Raw genomic sequence first — 14,989 nt, forward strand, 5'->3', positions numbered from 1 at the left:
TGTCTGAGCTGCTAAAAACTCACCTATGTCAAGTGCAACGTATGATGAGATTATCACAGATTGGGGTATGTAAGGAGTGTGCAATACACAGATTTGCTAGACGTAGGTGGACAGTTACATACAAAGGCAAGGGATAGCTGGAAATAGCTAGACTGGCATTCCAATATCTCTTCAGGGGAGAGTTCAGTACACTTTGTGGTTGGGCCAGTCTTTGGAGTACTTGTAAGCGCAGACTAAACCACAGCAAGGACCAATCCCCATACAGTGTTAGGTATTTTATAGCAAGAGCTTTAAAAACTTGAACCCAAGTATCAAGATATGAATGTAGTTACACTCACTTTGCAAGCAAACATAATGAGGTTGCAGCCATGCAAAACAAATTTGGACAGTAGCCATAGGTTGTATCACTGAATTATGGTGTTTTTACATTAAGTTGTTAAGATTTGAGCTAAATTGTTAAGTTAATACTTTGTTATGTTGTGAAGTTGTTAAATTGAGGTAAAGCTATTTGTGAAGTGGGTGTACACTCCTGGCTATCATGGCACTGAATACTAAACCCATGATAGTAGTATCCACTGGTTAATCTTTCAGGATCAGCAATAATTTCATTCTTCCTCCCAATAACATATTCAGTGTTTCATAGACTGAGGTGAAATGTAGGTCAGTTATAATATAGTAAGAGAATTGATATCTTTGGATTTCTAATCTGGAAATATAAAACAGTGTTCCACTACTGTAGGGAGTTAGCTCTTAGATGAGAGGACATTGGCATGCAACTCAATGCTTACAGAGTGTCCTTGCAAACTAGATGTTCCCCCATTGTGGGCTGATAGTATCAAAGGTGTGTTAGAAGTGTAGAATTCAGATCACAAGGAAAATGCAGATCACCTGCACAGATCTGCTGCCTTTCTTCCACTTTCAGCAAATTGCAGTGATGTAAAGTCCTGTAACTGCATTGTTTACAAGAAAATGTGTAAAGCACCAAATGTGTTGGTATATTTACCTTATTCTCTAACGGCACTTATTGGGGCACTGGGCATATAGTTTTGGGTACATATTACATTAGGTAACGCATGAAGTGTATTTAGAGGCTGTCTCATCCATCGTTGGCTCATCTTCAAACTGAACATTGACCTTCTCTTTTGGAGCACACAAAGGCTGAGACAAGGGGGGCAGATGGGAGCACTATATAGGAGATGAAAGATGTACCAGTTCTCTCCTGCCATTCCCCTGCACTCTTACCTGTGGGGGTGCTGTCTCTGCAAGTCCTCATAATCCAGGAGCAGAAAACAGCAATATTTTTTCATACTACTGTCACACAGTGCTAACACACTTGTTTTAGGTTTAAATGGCCACCTAACACACTGGCTGGACTTCGAGAGACAGAGGGTTTCTGGCTGCAAGACAAATTCTACAAATTTCATTCTTATATTTAAGAAGGCATTTATGGCTATGCCATGTCTCCAGAAATGTGCCTCAGCTTTGAGGGCAGTCTGAATCAGAACTGGCACATCCAGGTATTTCTCTAGATTATGAGTTGTGGGTTTGTCCACGGACCACTGGTGGTTCTCTTTGGATTTGATGGTGATATGGATTTGAAAATTCAAAATGGCGGGGCTGGAATAATAGGAATAATGCTTGGCTACCTGGAGGATAAAGGGCCGGATTTAAATCTTGGTGGAGGGGATACGCTGTCGCAAACATGACGGATATCCTGTCCGCTGTATCACAATCCCATCATATCCTATGGAGATCGTAATACGATAGACGGGATATCCCTCACGTTTATGACGGAGTAACCCATCTGCTCAGATCTAAATCAGGCCCTTAATCAAATTTGCTGGCAGCTTGAGTTGTGACTTACTTCTCTGGGATTTTATTTTAAAATAAGGAGGCAACAATCTGTGGGAGGACAACAGAGCAGGATATTCTGTACACTGATAGGAAATCATATCATGCACAATGCCCTTCAATGTTTACCCGAGTGATAACCCACATTTGGAAAACACCTAGCCTCCCTCATTAATGTGAGTCACGTTTAGCTTGTGGCCAGATATGGAGAATATTATCAGTGCAGGTGCAAAGGTTTTGAAACCCTCAGGAAAAATACAGTTCAAAAGTTGGCTGTTTCCTCCTCCTGGCAACAAAGCACTTTTGTGGGCCAAATGTTGCAGTTTGATGCACTCTTGTGGGCCTCAGTGGTGGTACCATAACGCAGCTGCCTTGATGGGTTTATACTTCAAGGATATACACACTAACGGAAAAAACAGGTGCAACAGTTACTGGAAAATGTGATGAGTGATAATAACACTGTATATGTATTTATTTATCATTTGGCAGGAGGGGAACTGCAGCAATTCAGCAGGTCACCCAAATTTGGAGACTGGGAACCACTCAACAACCAGCAATCAATGCCAGCCGCTTGTCTGCCAAAGAGCTAGTACTTATCATGCATCAGGAGAATGGCCCAAAGTGTGGACCTCACAGAGCACAGTTTCTCTGCACCAGTCTGTCATGTGAGGCACGGTGGATCCAGGCAAAGAAATGTAACAATGGCTCAAAGAGTCAGGGAGAAAACCCTTTGTGCATCAGGGCCATTGTTTATTTTCAGAAACAAATTCTCACTTTGATGGTTGTGTCCAAACAGAAAAAATGCCGAGCCACAAATCCATTGCATTCGGCTCAGGCTTTATCTTTGCAGAATGTGCATCAACCAGTGGCATATATATGCGTGTGGATGTCGGCCAGAGATACGGTGGATAAGAACTCAGACCAATCTGGCTGCCATCCAGGATATAAATGATCCCATTACTTCTTGTAAACCACTCTATGTAACTTTGAGGCGCTTTAAAGGGCACAACTGATTTGCCTGTCGATTGCCTCTTTGTTTAGATGAGCAGAGAAGTATCGACGTGATCACTAAACAAAATGCTTTTGTTGTTAAAAAAAAGTTTCTTTAAGCACTTATAAGGGTTCTTCCCAGATGTAGGCCTTATCATTACAACATGATCTTCCTTACCAACAATAAAGTAACTTTTGTGGTTACTATGCACATTTGGGTCACGTAACTCAAGTAACTCGTATAATAGAAAGTGGCATTTGCTTAAATTCGGATCCCAACAGGGTTTCGAATCAGCAACCTCTCCCCTCCGCTGGATGTATGATGCTGCAGGCACCTCAGTCACACAACACAAAGCAATTCTACACATTCTATTTACACCAGGAAGCTCAGTCAGTGCAATACCTACATTCCAGATTTCAACCATCCGAAATCCCACAATATAATACACTAGATATGATATTACTAATAAATGTTGATGGTAACCCCTAGACTAACATGCATAAAAGTACAGCTAACCTCAGTGGTGGTATTACTTCAAGGTTGAGATTACTGTAGAACACCATTCCATCAATAAGAAATGAAAACTATGCCCTCTTTATTGAATGTAAATGTCTTCAGAAGTTCTATACTTTGTCTATAGGCACATTTTCTCCATAGCTAGAGATGTGACACAATTTCCATATGACCCACCAACTGATGCTTAACCTTCTTTCAACAAAAAAGTCTCCCTACCTTACACACAACAAACGTTACAAAATAAAGTGCTAGACACATAGGGGGTTATTCTAACTTTGGAGGAGTGTTAATCCGTCCCAAAAGTGACGGTAAAGTGACGGATATACCACCAGCCGTATTACGAGTTCCATAGGATATAATGGACTCGTAATACGGCTGGTGGTAAATCCGTCACTTTTCCGTCACTTTTGGGACGGATTAACACCTCCTCCAAAGTTAGAATAACCCCCATAATGGCATGCAATAGCAAACCCTTTCCAATAGTTCCCTTTCACATTTAAGTTGATGATAGTTCCATTCACGAGTTAAACTGGTACTAATATGGTGAAACTTTGCCCAAAAAGTATTAATAGCAGACTTCACACGTACAGTTATTGTATCCCTGTCACTCACCTTGATGTTACAATGAAAATAACATGCTATTCCCTAGAACTCCTCTATAATCAGCAATTTTTGACTTTGGGTTTTTTATCTACCAACCTAAACAGTGTTAAGCATGTTCAAATATCCTATTTTCTTTCTGCACCTCATTTTACAGGTACTCCCATCTTTATGAAAAGCAATGCTATTTACCAGGAGGTTGACTGGAGAACTGTGGCAGCCTCTGCTTCATTTACTACATCACTTTACAAGGACTGGGGTAGAAAATGAATAGTAGAATTATCAGGTTCTCCTTAAGAACAGAGCTCCATTGTACCTGGTGTTTTGGAAATCCTTCAAAAATTTCTATTTCACACAAAGTCAATACAGCGATACCATCTATGCTTATTTGCCACCATTCCACCAACTGTGAGCTTTTCAAGTTGATTGATTGGTTGTGTTTTTTTTTATCAGATACATATCACCATAAGGGTGAGGCATGTAATCCAAGCAAACCTGTGAGCACCGGAGCTGGATCTACACAACCAGGCACAACCTTCGATTGACAGACACATTTGAAAGAGCAGAACTTATTTCACTCAAATTAAGTTGAGTGCTTTTGAAGCAAAGAAATCAGAAATGGGATTCATGATTGACACATAGCTTTGCAGGTCTTCCCTGTGTTCAATCTATGTTTTAATCAATCCAGTACTGGAAATTGATCAAATCGCCTCGGTCATGTCCAGGGTCGTTGACAGTCACCTGGTTGGAAAATATTGGTAAAACAAGTGTACGCCATACATTTCCAACTCCCATTTCTTGATTCCAGTGTCAAGACTGACAGATGGTGTGCTCAAAACTCTAAGAGTTTGGATTCAAATCAGGCACGCTTGAATCCCAAGAGAGAGACAGGGTTTGGCAGCAGGGGTCCTGCTCCAAGTTTGCAAGTTACATGCAAATTAAAAACACCTCTCAATCATACTTGAAGGCTTTTGACAATTTGAAACAGAACATTTAGAGGAAATTTTTATTATATTTTTGATGTTACAAATATTGGTATGCACCTAACAAAATTATCTAGGAGGAAGAATATGCAAGACGCCAAACTAAAACTATGTATTGTGTAAGGTACCCGAAATATCTGTGTGAGAAGCCAATGAGTTCAGTGATCATGGAGACGCAAACGTTCACATGGAGGTGCATAGCCAGACTGGAAACCAAAAGGAGCCCGTGCAAACAGGTTTGTCCAGCCCAAGACTGAAATGAGCCTTAGGGGCGTGGATGGTCATGGCAGCTAATCCTTCTCTAACAGCAGCCTGAGACATTCTGAGATAGCAAAACACTCGGAAAAAGCCTGTGTGGCAATTGGCCTGTACAACCATGGATAAGCGCCTTCATAAGGTCTTCAGTCTACAAGAGGATGATTATATTTTAATCTCTAAAGTACTTGGTGGGTTTGATTAAAACACATTAAATATGCAACATCCCATTTACAAGAAGATGCTTAATCAATAGTGGTCTTGGGGTAAATACTAGCATCACATGACCTTTGACCCAAATTACATCAACCTTTCCCTCAGCCCTCCCTTCCTATCTGATGAGGCACCAGAGTAGGGGCAAGTAGCAGAAATGAAATACTGTATACAAGGGTTCTTGTATCCCTGGTTTGTGTTTCTTCTGCTACCTTACTAACTCCTTAAACGATGGTAGCAAAGCCAACGTCAAGGGATACCAAAGGACAATCGACTATAACAGCTGTCTGCATCCGCTAACCATAGCTAGAGCAAACTGACATACATATTTACAACAATTCAGGTTTTCCTCAGATATGTTGATACCATTAAATAGAGCAACTCAAAGGAAATAGAATAGTAAAAACAAGAAAATATTTGTTTTTGAAAATTGATCGAAGTAGTTCTTACATGAGATAGCTGAAGATTACAAGAACACTGTCTGAGCCACAACAAAAGAGCTCAGTAATTGTGCCCCATAAACGTCTTTGTGTGGCAACCTCTATATGAAAATATCTTCCAAAAAATGGCCAGATACACAGGGATGGCTGGCTAGTCAGTAAGCATTTTTAAACTAGCTTTGCCCACATATATGATAAAGACCTGTGCACTGACTCTGCGCTGGAAGTTATTGTGGTGTCACTGTTCAACTGTAATAGTTTATTACATGCAAATGGCGGCTTTTGTCAGAGGTTGCCTTTACCAAGAAAATGAAAGACAGGCCTTTCTAAGACTATTAGAAGCAAGAAGTGACAAAGTTTGAACATTGCTCACAATTGAGGCGAACACGAGTTGCACAGCAACGGTTCCGTGTGGAACAACCACACCAGTTCTAAAAAAATATTAGGTAATGATCTACTAATGGGGAATAACACGAAGCATGAGAATCGCTGCACCTCTTGATTTGCATTTTTTCTCCCATTTTTTTGTGGCATTTAATGAGTACACATTCCACCTGCTTTTAGTAAACACCAACGCTTTTTACACAGAAATAGCATTTGGGCAGAAGCGAATTACCATTTCAGCCTTGGCCGGATTCACAGTTTGGCAAATTCCAGGAAATGTGCTCTTTATGAAGATGAGCGATGTAGCCTGATTGGTTAATTGGTGTCCTGCTACTGCAGGGGGTCTGATAATGCTGCCTCTTTTATTTAAAACTTGCAAATTTCCCACCTTGAGAAGATTGAGATCTTTCCACATATTACTGCAGGTTCCATGCCAGAGATCTTCACAACTTCTCCCTCACACAACGAATTACTGCATCCCACTTGGTTGATAAAAATGATGTGGAGCATTCCCACAGAATTCAATAGGACTGTTAAGTCAGCATTCAATGTACATAGTCTTAACTACACAAAACACCAATGCAAAGGGATTTATACATCGAGCATCAATGCAAGCACCTGTAGTTCTGGCCTGCAGCCTTACAGTCTGTGTAAACAGACTTAAAACAAACATCACAGCCCACTTGCTTGGATCTTGAATTTTGTGTGACCTTGTGCTACCATAACTAGAGGTTCTGAGCCCACTCCCGAAGATCCTAAGGGTCTTCCACAGCCCTATACACAATTTAAGTCACCCCATTTGTATTTTTATCCTTGAATATTGACTTTACTTCCTAAAACATAACACGCGGGAAACACAGGCATTGCACTGTATTGTAGGTGCATTTATATAGAGGTCCATACCCCTGATGAGATGGGGTCGCAACCATGGCCTGCCCCTTGCAACTCCTGGCACTGCCTCTGCAAACCCTGGCTTCAGAGGTGCCAAAATCAGTGCCAGGAACACTATGCCCGCATTTCCTTATGGACGTTGGCTGCGGCTCCTTTCTCGTTGCTTTCTCTCATGTTTTATTACACGAATAGTACATAATGTTTACTTATTCTCTATTAGTGTAATAAAAAAGGGAGTGCAATTAGCTGTACTATGGCCCTCCCTGGTAGATGAGGTAAGTACAAAAAAATGTTTTTTAAATGTATGTTGTGTGCACGCTTGAGACTGAGTGTGTGTTTACATGAGAGTGCAAGGTTGAATGTGTGTATATGCAGTGCTTTAAAAGGGCCTGTACTGTCCGGTACTGAGTACCGGCACTTTTTTATTTTGAGAGGGAGAGTACCTATAATACTTTTCATTGGAGAGTACCAGCACTTCTAAAAAACAAGCAGGTACTCTGAGACAGAGTGCCTGCTCTTCTATTTTTCCATTTCAACCACTGTGTATAAGTAAGCATGTCTGTGAGTGAATGTAGTTGAAGGTCAAAGGGCGTGTGATGTCACTTCCACTACCCCAGGCTTTTTGGTGAATTGAGGTTCATGGCCTAAGTGCATGCACAAATCTGGGGCCCTACTTTGTCTACTTTTTTTTTATCAACTACGCATTTGAGGGAAGAAAAACAAAGTACAGAGTTGTGCACAGAACAGGTCGCAGTTTATTGCAGGCCTCAGGTCGCAGAGCACTTACCTCAGTGACTTAGCTGACAGCGGTGTCAGGCTCCGGACAGCCGTGAGCGCGCGCTGGATTATCTGGGCCTGGAAAGCGCGCGGAGGAGCGAAGGGACGGGAGTTTTCTCTGTCAGCACTCGCCTGTTCTGGAATTTAGGTGTCTAAGTGTAATCTCTTTATAGCCTGCAGCCCCGCCCTCACCTGACTCTCTTTGCAGACCTGGAGGCGAATATCAGCTTTCAAGCCGCGCGCCAGCACGCTGCCAGTCAAAGAAGGTTAAGTAACACCTAGGCTTCAATACTGCTTTCTAGGGCCTGACTTGAAAAGTGAGATACCATCACTTCGAGATGGATGGAGAAACACTGCACTGCAGTGGTTATGTATTGGTGCCATGGGCCTTCATCAGGGCCACTAGAATTACGCGACAATGGAGGACCAAATTATGCGGCTGGTTTGACTAAATGATGTGGCAAGAAAAGGCCTATTATGTAGGGTAATGTGCCATATTTTGTGTTAGTATTACCTAATTAATTTGCTTTTTTCGCACATTATCACTTTCTGGGCAAACGTTTCACCTCATTAGTACCACATTTACACTCAAAAACAGAAATAAGAAACAGAACGATGGGAGTCATTCTTTACAAAAAACCTTCCACTGCGTGGTAACATACCGCATTTTCAGTAACTTTTGATCCATTTGAGATAGAAGCAATTTTGTTTTGCTGAAATTCACAGATTATAAAGCAGGGGATGGATTATGTGGCAAATATGGCAAATCCATAATTATTCAGGAAATTCAAAAACTGCAAAATTGTATAATTCCAGTGGTTCTGGCCATAATAACATCAGGAAAATGGGCACCTACCACTGGTTTGGTAGCAAACAAATCCATAATTGGTTTGCAGTAGGTGCCTCACAATCCCAGGACCCTGGCATCACTGCACCTGCTGCATCACTGATACAGTGCATTGTCTACAAAGAAATAAAGAATTGAGTTAGACATCAGAGTTCATAGCTGAGAATATGGTATTTGAGAAAAACAAGTAATGCATCAGTTTCCCACTCTATGCCGGAGCACAAGTGAGGATTTTATGGCAGATTAACATTAGGCCCCCCAATACTTCAGTTTCCTATTTAGTCATGACATATAGGTCAATGAACTCCACGTTTAGCCCGGTTTGCTCAAAATTGTAGTTCTGCAGTACACTATCATCATCCTATGGTATTGAATAGAAAGGTAAGGATGTTCTGTCCTTGTTAGGTATGGTATTAGCCAAGATCTTTTGATTTTAGTAAAATTATATGGATAATATACTTTCCTAAAATAAATTTCTGCCAGCTCTCTTCATCCATTGGTCTGTTGTTGTGTCATTCATATTTTGTTCCAACCACTACAGTTTACAGTGTGTGGCAATGGCACAGCCTTCATCAGCCATTGGCAAACTTCATTTTGAGGTACTGCATTTTGCTCTTTCACAAGAAGCACATCCGCGCACGAGATAGTTAACTTCAGTGCCACTGTTTTTGTTTTTACTTTATTATTTCCTTAGTGTTGCCTTTGTTTTACAGCCTTTTGTGATAGCAGAACAAATTACGCCACAATTGATCGCATGGGACATTCCAGCTTTATCAGTTTCTGTCTCTCACTAATGCTGTTGTAAAATTCTTTTGAAGTGACCTTAGTTTATCTGACTGGTGCTTTTTCACAGCGTACCAGACTGTGCCTATTGAAAGTGTTTGTTATAAACTTATCAGCTTTTTAAGCTGCTGGTAGAAATTGGGTCTCTAGTTGGCAGAGGTATGCACCCTGTCCAAGTTGGGACCACAATCCTAATCAGGGTAAGTGCCCTAAATTAACCTGTGCTCGCCCTCTGGTAGCTTGGAACAGAGTAGTCAGGCTTAACTTAAGTGGCAATGTGTAAAGTGTTTGTGAAACACTTAATTACAGTAACAGTGAAAAACACCACAAAAAGACTCCACACCAGTTTAGAAAAATAGAGAATATGTATCAGGGTAAAACAAGACCAAAATGGCAAAAATCCAATAAGTAGAATTTGAGATATTAATTTTTAAAGGTTAAATATGAAAACAGTGCTGAGAAGTAACCAGCTGTCAAAAGGTTATTTGAGGTGGCTAGGGACCGGTGTGAATCCAAAGTTCAGGCCAACCGTGATAAAGGGCAGGGTGGCTACAGAACGCACACCGGGGCAACTGAAGAAATACCTGGGATGGAGCTTTTGTCGACCTCAAGAGTCTACTGCGTCATCAATGAGCCATGCAAAAGGGGTCCCACGTCATCGTCAAGCTCTGTTAAAGTGAATGCAATGCATTGTCGTCGAACCGCACCGAGTGTCGTCGTCGTGCCGTGCATGCTGTGGATCTGATGTCACGAGCAGCCTCTGCATTGGTGTTGAAGGGTGATGCGGCGGAATTTCTCACGCACTCGAGGCAATGCATCGGTTTTGGCAGAAATCTGACGCAGAACCCATATCTGAGTCCCAGGACTGGAGGCACCTTAGGCAGGGGTAGGACTCATAGATGGCAGGGCACCAGGAGAGTTGCAGGCAGTGTTTGATGTCCTTGAGGCTGCAGGAGAACAGGTGCAAATCAACAAGCCCTTGGAGAATCTTGGGTGCAAGGATGTAGGGAACAGGTCCAGTCCTTCTCACTCCAGGCAAGAAGCAGCAGACAGCAGGCCAACACAGCAAAGTAAGTAGCAAAATGTCAGTCTCTCCTACAACACAGCATACAGCAAGCAGTAGGCCAACACAGCAATGCAGTTGCAGAGTGGCAGACCTTCCTGGCAGCACAGCAGTCCCTCTTCCTAGCAAGATGTCATTGGTTCCAGTAAACTTCTGATTTGGTGGGGTTGTGGTCAAGTACTTATACCCAAATGTGCCTTCGAGGTGAGGGGTGTTTCAAAGAGGCCTTTGAAGATCAGAAAGTCTTTCCCTTCCTTTCCTGGCTCCAGACACTCTATAGGGAGTTATGCAACCCTTTGTGTGGGGAGAGGCACACCCCTATACAGGTGTTGGTGTCAGATCTTCCTTTCCATCTAGCGCACAACGACCCAGCAGTATGGTGATGGGCCATCAGGATGGAAATGGCACACACCAGCCCCCTTTGTGTGTGACTATCTAGAGATTGCAATAAACCCAGCTGTCATCCACCCCAGATGTGTATTTAGAGACAGGCAGATGCACAGAATGGTTAAAGTAAGAAAATGCCAGCTTTCTAAAAGTGGCATTTTCAAACTTACAACCTAAAATCTAACTTCACCATGAGTTGTGATTTATTTTAAATTGTGACTCCAGAGACACCAAACTCCACATATCTAATTTGTTCCACTTGGAAATTACACTTAAAATATGTTTTAAGGCAATCCCAATGTTAACCTATGGGAGAGATAGGCCTTTCATGAGTGAAAAATGAATTTAAGAGTTTATCATTACCTGGACATGTTAAGCTTAAAGGTATACGTCCAACTTTTTAAATACACTGCACGCTGCCCGGGGACATACTAGGACCTACTTTAGGGCTGGCTTACAGGTAATAAAAAGAAATGTTTAGGCCTGGCAAGTGGGTAATCCTGGCAGGTCTAAATGGCTGTTTAAAAACTACCACACAGGTTATGCAGTGGGGGGACTGCCTGAGATATATTTACAGGGGTACTGTAGTGTGTCACACAATCATGCTGCATTTGTCGCCCCAAGTGGGAAGGGTATGCCCAGACATGGGTCCCATGCTCACTGCGCCCCTGGATTCAAGCTAGCCTAGCTGATGAAGGTTGATACCCTGAAACCGGTCCGTGGATGCTTGTTTCCGGTCCAGGAAGGACCTGGCTCGGCAGTTCGGGCTGGACTGTTCCCATGAGGAACAGGGTCAAGACTGATTTGCAACTGGCTGTGTCCAACCTGGGGTGGCATTGTGAGCAAAAAAACGATGGATTAAACCCAGATCTTTGTGACTGGGGGTGAATGATTGATTTGCTCTGCATTCCGTCCATCATCTGTTCTTTTTGCAGTAGGCCCGCTAGTAGTATTTAATTTACAGGCCGTGGGCACATATAGTGCACTTTCCTAGGGCGCTTACAAGTAAATTAAATATGCCAATTGTGGATAAGTCAATATTACCATGTTTAGAGTACGGAGCATCTACACCTTCGCACTGGTCACCACTGGTAAAGTGCCCAGAATCCTAAAGCCTGCAGAAATTAAGTCTGAAAAACAGTAGGTCTGAAGGCAAAAGTCAGGGGAAACCACACCAAGGATACCAGGTATAACTACATTCAATGAAGTACAATTACTGCACTCCTTTCTGTCATGCTGACATGTATTTTAACTGAGGACTACAGTTGTACTTGTAAACCAATTTAGTGTATGTCCTGCTTGTATAGATTTCTAGATTTCTTTCCAGCCAATGACAGACTTATTGGTATTGACAATACTTATTTACTAAGCACCTAACCATAAAAAATAAATATGCATTGCTCCCTGCAAGGTCACACCTCCGTGGCTATCCACTCGGTGAAAAATTTACTCTGTTCATCTGGAAGTGTTCACACAACTTGCAGCTCATTCCTGTGGAACTCAGAGATGTATAAGGCCCAAAAGGAGGAATAGCTCAAAAATAAGTCTGTCAGTCTAACTTTACATCTCAGGTCTTGCCCTCTCACCACTTCTAATTCCATACATCAGAGGTCTCATTGACATCAGTTTCTTATTTTACCCTTATCTCAGGCCTGTGTTCCTACTTTAACCCGGACATTTCTCCCAAAAGCTATTGGGGCCAATTCACAGAGGCTTTTCTATGAGTCTGTGTAACTTATTTATGTCTTCCTCATGATTTACAGCTGCTTTCCAGGAGTAAACCACACCAAATCTTAAAAAGGTGTTTTGAATTGGAAACATTCTATTATTGCACACTCCCTGAACTATGTAAACAGTCATGCCTGCACTCTGCAAACACGTGCACCTCTCCCATGCTCCTTTACTTTGAGATGTTTACCACTGCATCACTAGGCTAGATCTGTCCTAAACACAATGCCAAATTAATATACAGTAAAAGTCATGTGAGTGCTTGCTACTTGTGAGGATTGGGGTGTATTATATGGTATGGCTGTGGGACCTTACCGTGGAATACACTTGCAAAAACTGCCTTTGGTCCAGTCAGGCTCGTTTGTACCTTTAGCTCAACCCTGGGTAGCTGTGGCTTCGAGCAAGCAAGGCTTAACAAAGGAACTTAGTGTAAAGCATTTAACAGTACCAAACAATGAAATAAAAAAGTCATACAACACAAAAGAACTTTGACACCAAGTTATAAAAATAGAGTATATTTTTATGAATTTTAGGGACCTTGAGGAGCAAAATTCATTGGAGGTGTGTGGAGATACAGATTTTAAATGCTATTTTTACTTTTAAATGCAACTGCAAACAATCATTGGTCAACAAAAAGTTTGGAAACTTTTCAAAAGTTTGTAAAAGTTAATTTGAACACTCCAGCCTGGTTTAGGTGACCAAATCCAACAGGATGGAGGTCTGGGGGCTGAGAGAGGATCCTTAGGATGTTTACCTAGCCACAACAGCCTTTCATTGTCCAGTTCCAGCCTTTACAGCACACCCGGCATAGACGACAATGGAGTGGTCCTAATGCTGGGGATGGAGGATGAAAAGATACTCAAGAAAGTTCCAGTTGTTGTATGATCGTCAGGGGTGCCTTTGTGGTGATTCTTCAGTCCATGGGTGATGTGGGGCAACTTTGGACACGGAGGTCGGGGGCCAATGAAGTCCTCTTTACGACGGTAACTGGCCAGCTGATGCTAGGCTACTGATCTCCTTGCACCATGGCTTGAGCAAAATCATTTGGTGGAGGCTGGCGCCCCTCCTGGGTGACCTATCCAGACTCGGATGGCATATCCGGTTCCATCAGACTTGACTGAAACTTTTGGTCATCGAGGTTCGGTCTCTTGGGGCGCCTGGCGGCAGGTAGCAGCAAATCTTCTGCAGTGGCAGAACAACTTGCTGGTTTGGGCTCCTTTAGTCTTTGTGGCCCTGAAGCTGGTACTAGGAGATGAGCTGCCTGATCCTTGGAGTCACAACCTTAAACTGGGATTGAGAATCAACTTTTCTCCGAGCCAGGAGCCAGAGGCACAGTCCAAACTTCATTAGCCCAAAGTGCAGCAGGTGCAGTCCTTCCGACGATGCAGCCTCACTTTGTGCAGTCTCAAGGGCAGCAAGGCAGTCCTTCTACGGTCCTTTCTCCAAATCCAACAAGATCTGACCTTCAGGGAGCCAGGAGTACAATCGTTATCTCAGGAAAATGCCCTTAGGGGACCATGAAGTCACTAGTCAATGGGCTACTAGGTCCCTTCCCTTCTAGTGACAAAGTTTCTGCCATATGTGGCATCTGGCAATCCTAGATTGCGTTATTCTAGTCACTCTTAAGATGTCTGAACCCCTCTTTGGTCATCAGAAGCTTGGTAGCCCACCCTAGAGGTGTCACTACTGGAGGCCACACACCAATGGGAAAACCAGTTGGGGATGGGCTTTCCCTCTCCGTCCCTATCTCCAGCTGGTTTACAGGAACACAAGGCAGCCTGGTTGAGAGTGTTATCAGCATTTGCCCTTCAAAGGCGGCTTCCCCTCTGAAGCCCCCCTTTTGAGCTAACACCTCGAGGGGCTTCCTGCAAAGGAGAGGTTACACCTCTCCCTGCACAGGGCTTCTACTGTTTCTAAGCCTAGGAGTCTTTCACACATCTCCCTAGGCAGCCAGAAAGATGTCTGTGGGCCAGAGCCTGTGTGAGGCCACTGGACCAGCTGGGGGCACAGAGTGGGAACTTTCTAAAAGTTGTAGAACTTTAATTGTGACATTAAATTTGACCTGGCCATCAGGTTGGGTTCAATGCCACAATTAATTTGCTACCTTACAGTACCCAATTAGGTAGTCCCATTCATTAGTTAGCCAGGCTGGGGTGCCAGTTGGTAACTCTGTACTAGTCAATAGGGCTACTAACTTTTCCACAGCAAAATTAAAATTTGGAATTGTTGCTGCTAAGACCTATGAAAAATATATGTTTAACTTAATAATGCTCTCTGCCA

General features: G+C 42.7%; 1 protein-coding gene across 1 annotated transcript in view; it reads right to left on the bottom strand.

Annotated features, from left to right (window-relative positions):
• Positions 1–8,053, bottom strand: part of LOC138268682 (C-C motif chemokine 25-like) — a 32,985-nt gene extending 24,932 nt beyond the window's left edge. The window contains exon 1 of the mRNA XM_069218575.1: positions 7,912–8,053. The gene's annotated coding sequence lies outside the window, so the exon portion shown is untranslated. The remainder of the gene's footprint in view (positions 1–7,911) is intronic.
• Between the last annotated feature and the right edge of the window lie 6,936 nt (positions 8,054–14,989).

This window comes from Pleurodeles waltl, chromosome 12 (assembly GCF_031143425.1).
Source record: "Pleurodeles waltl isolate 20211129_DDA chromosome 12, aPleWal1.hap1.20221129, whole genome shotgun sequence".
NCBI lineage: Eukaryota > Metazoa > Chordata > Amphibia > Caudata > Salamandridae > Pleurodeles > Pleurodeles waltl.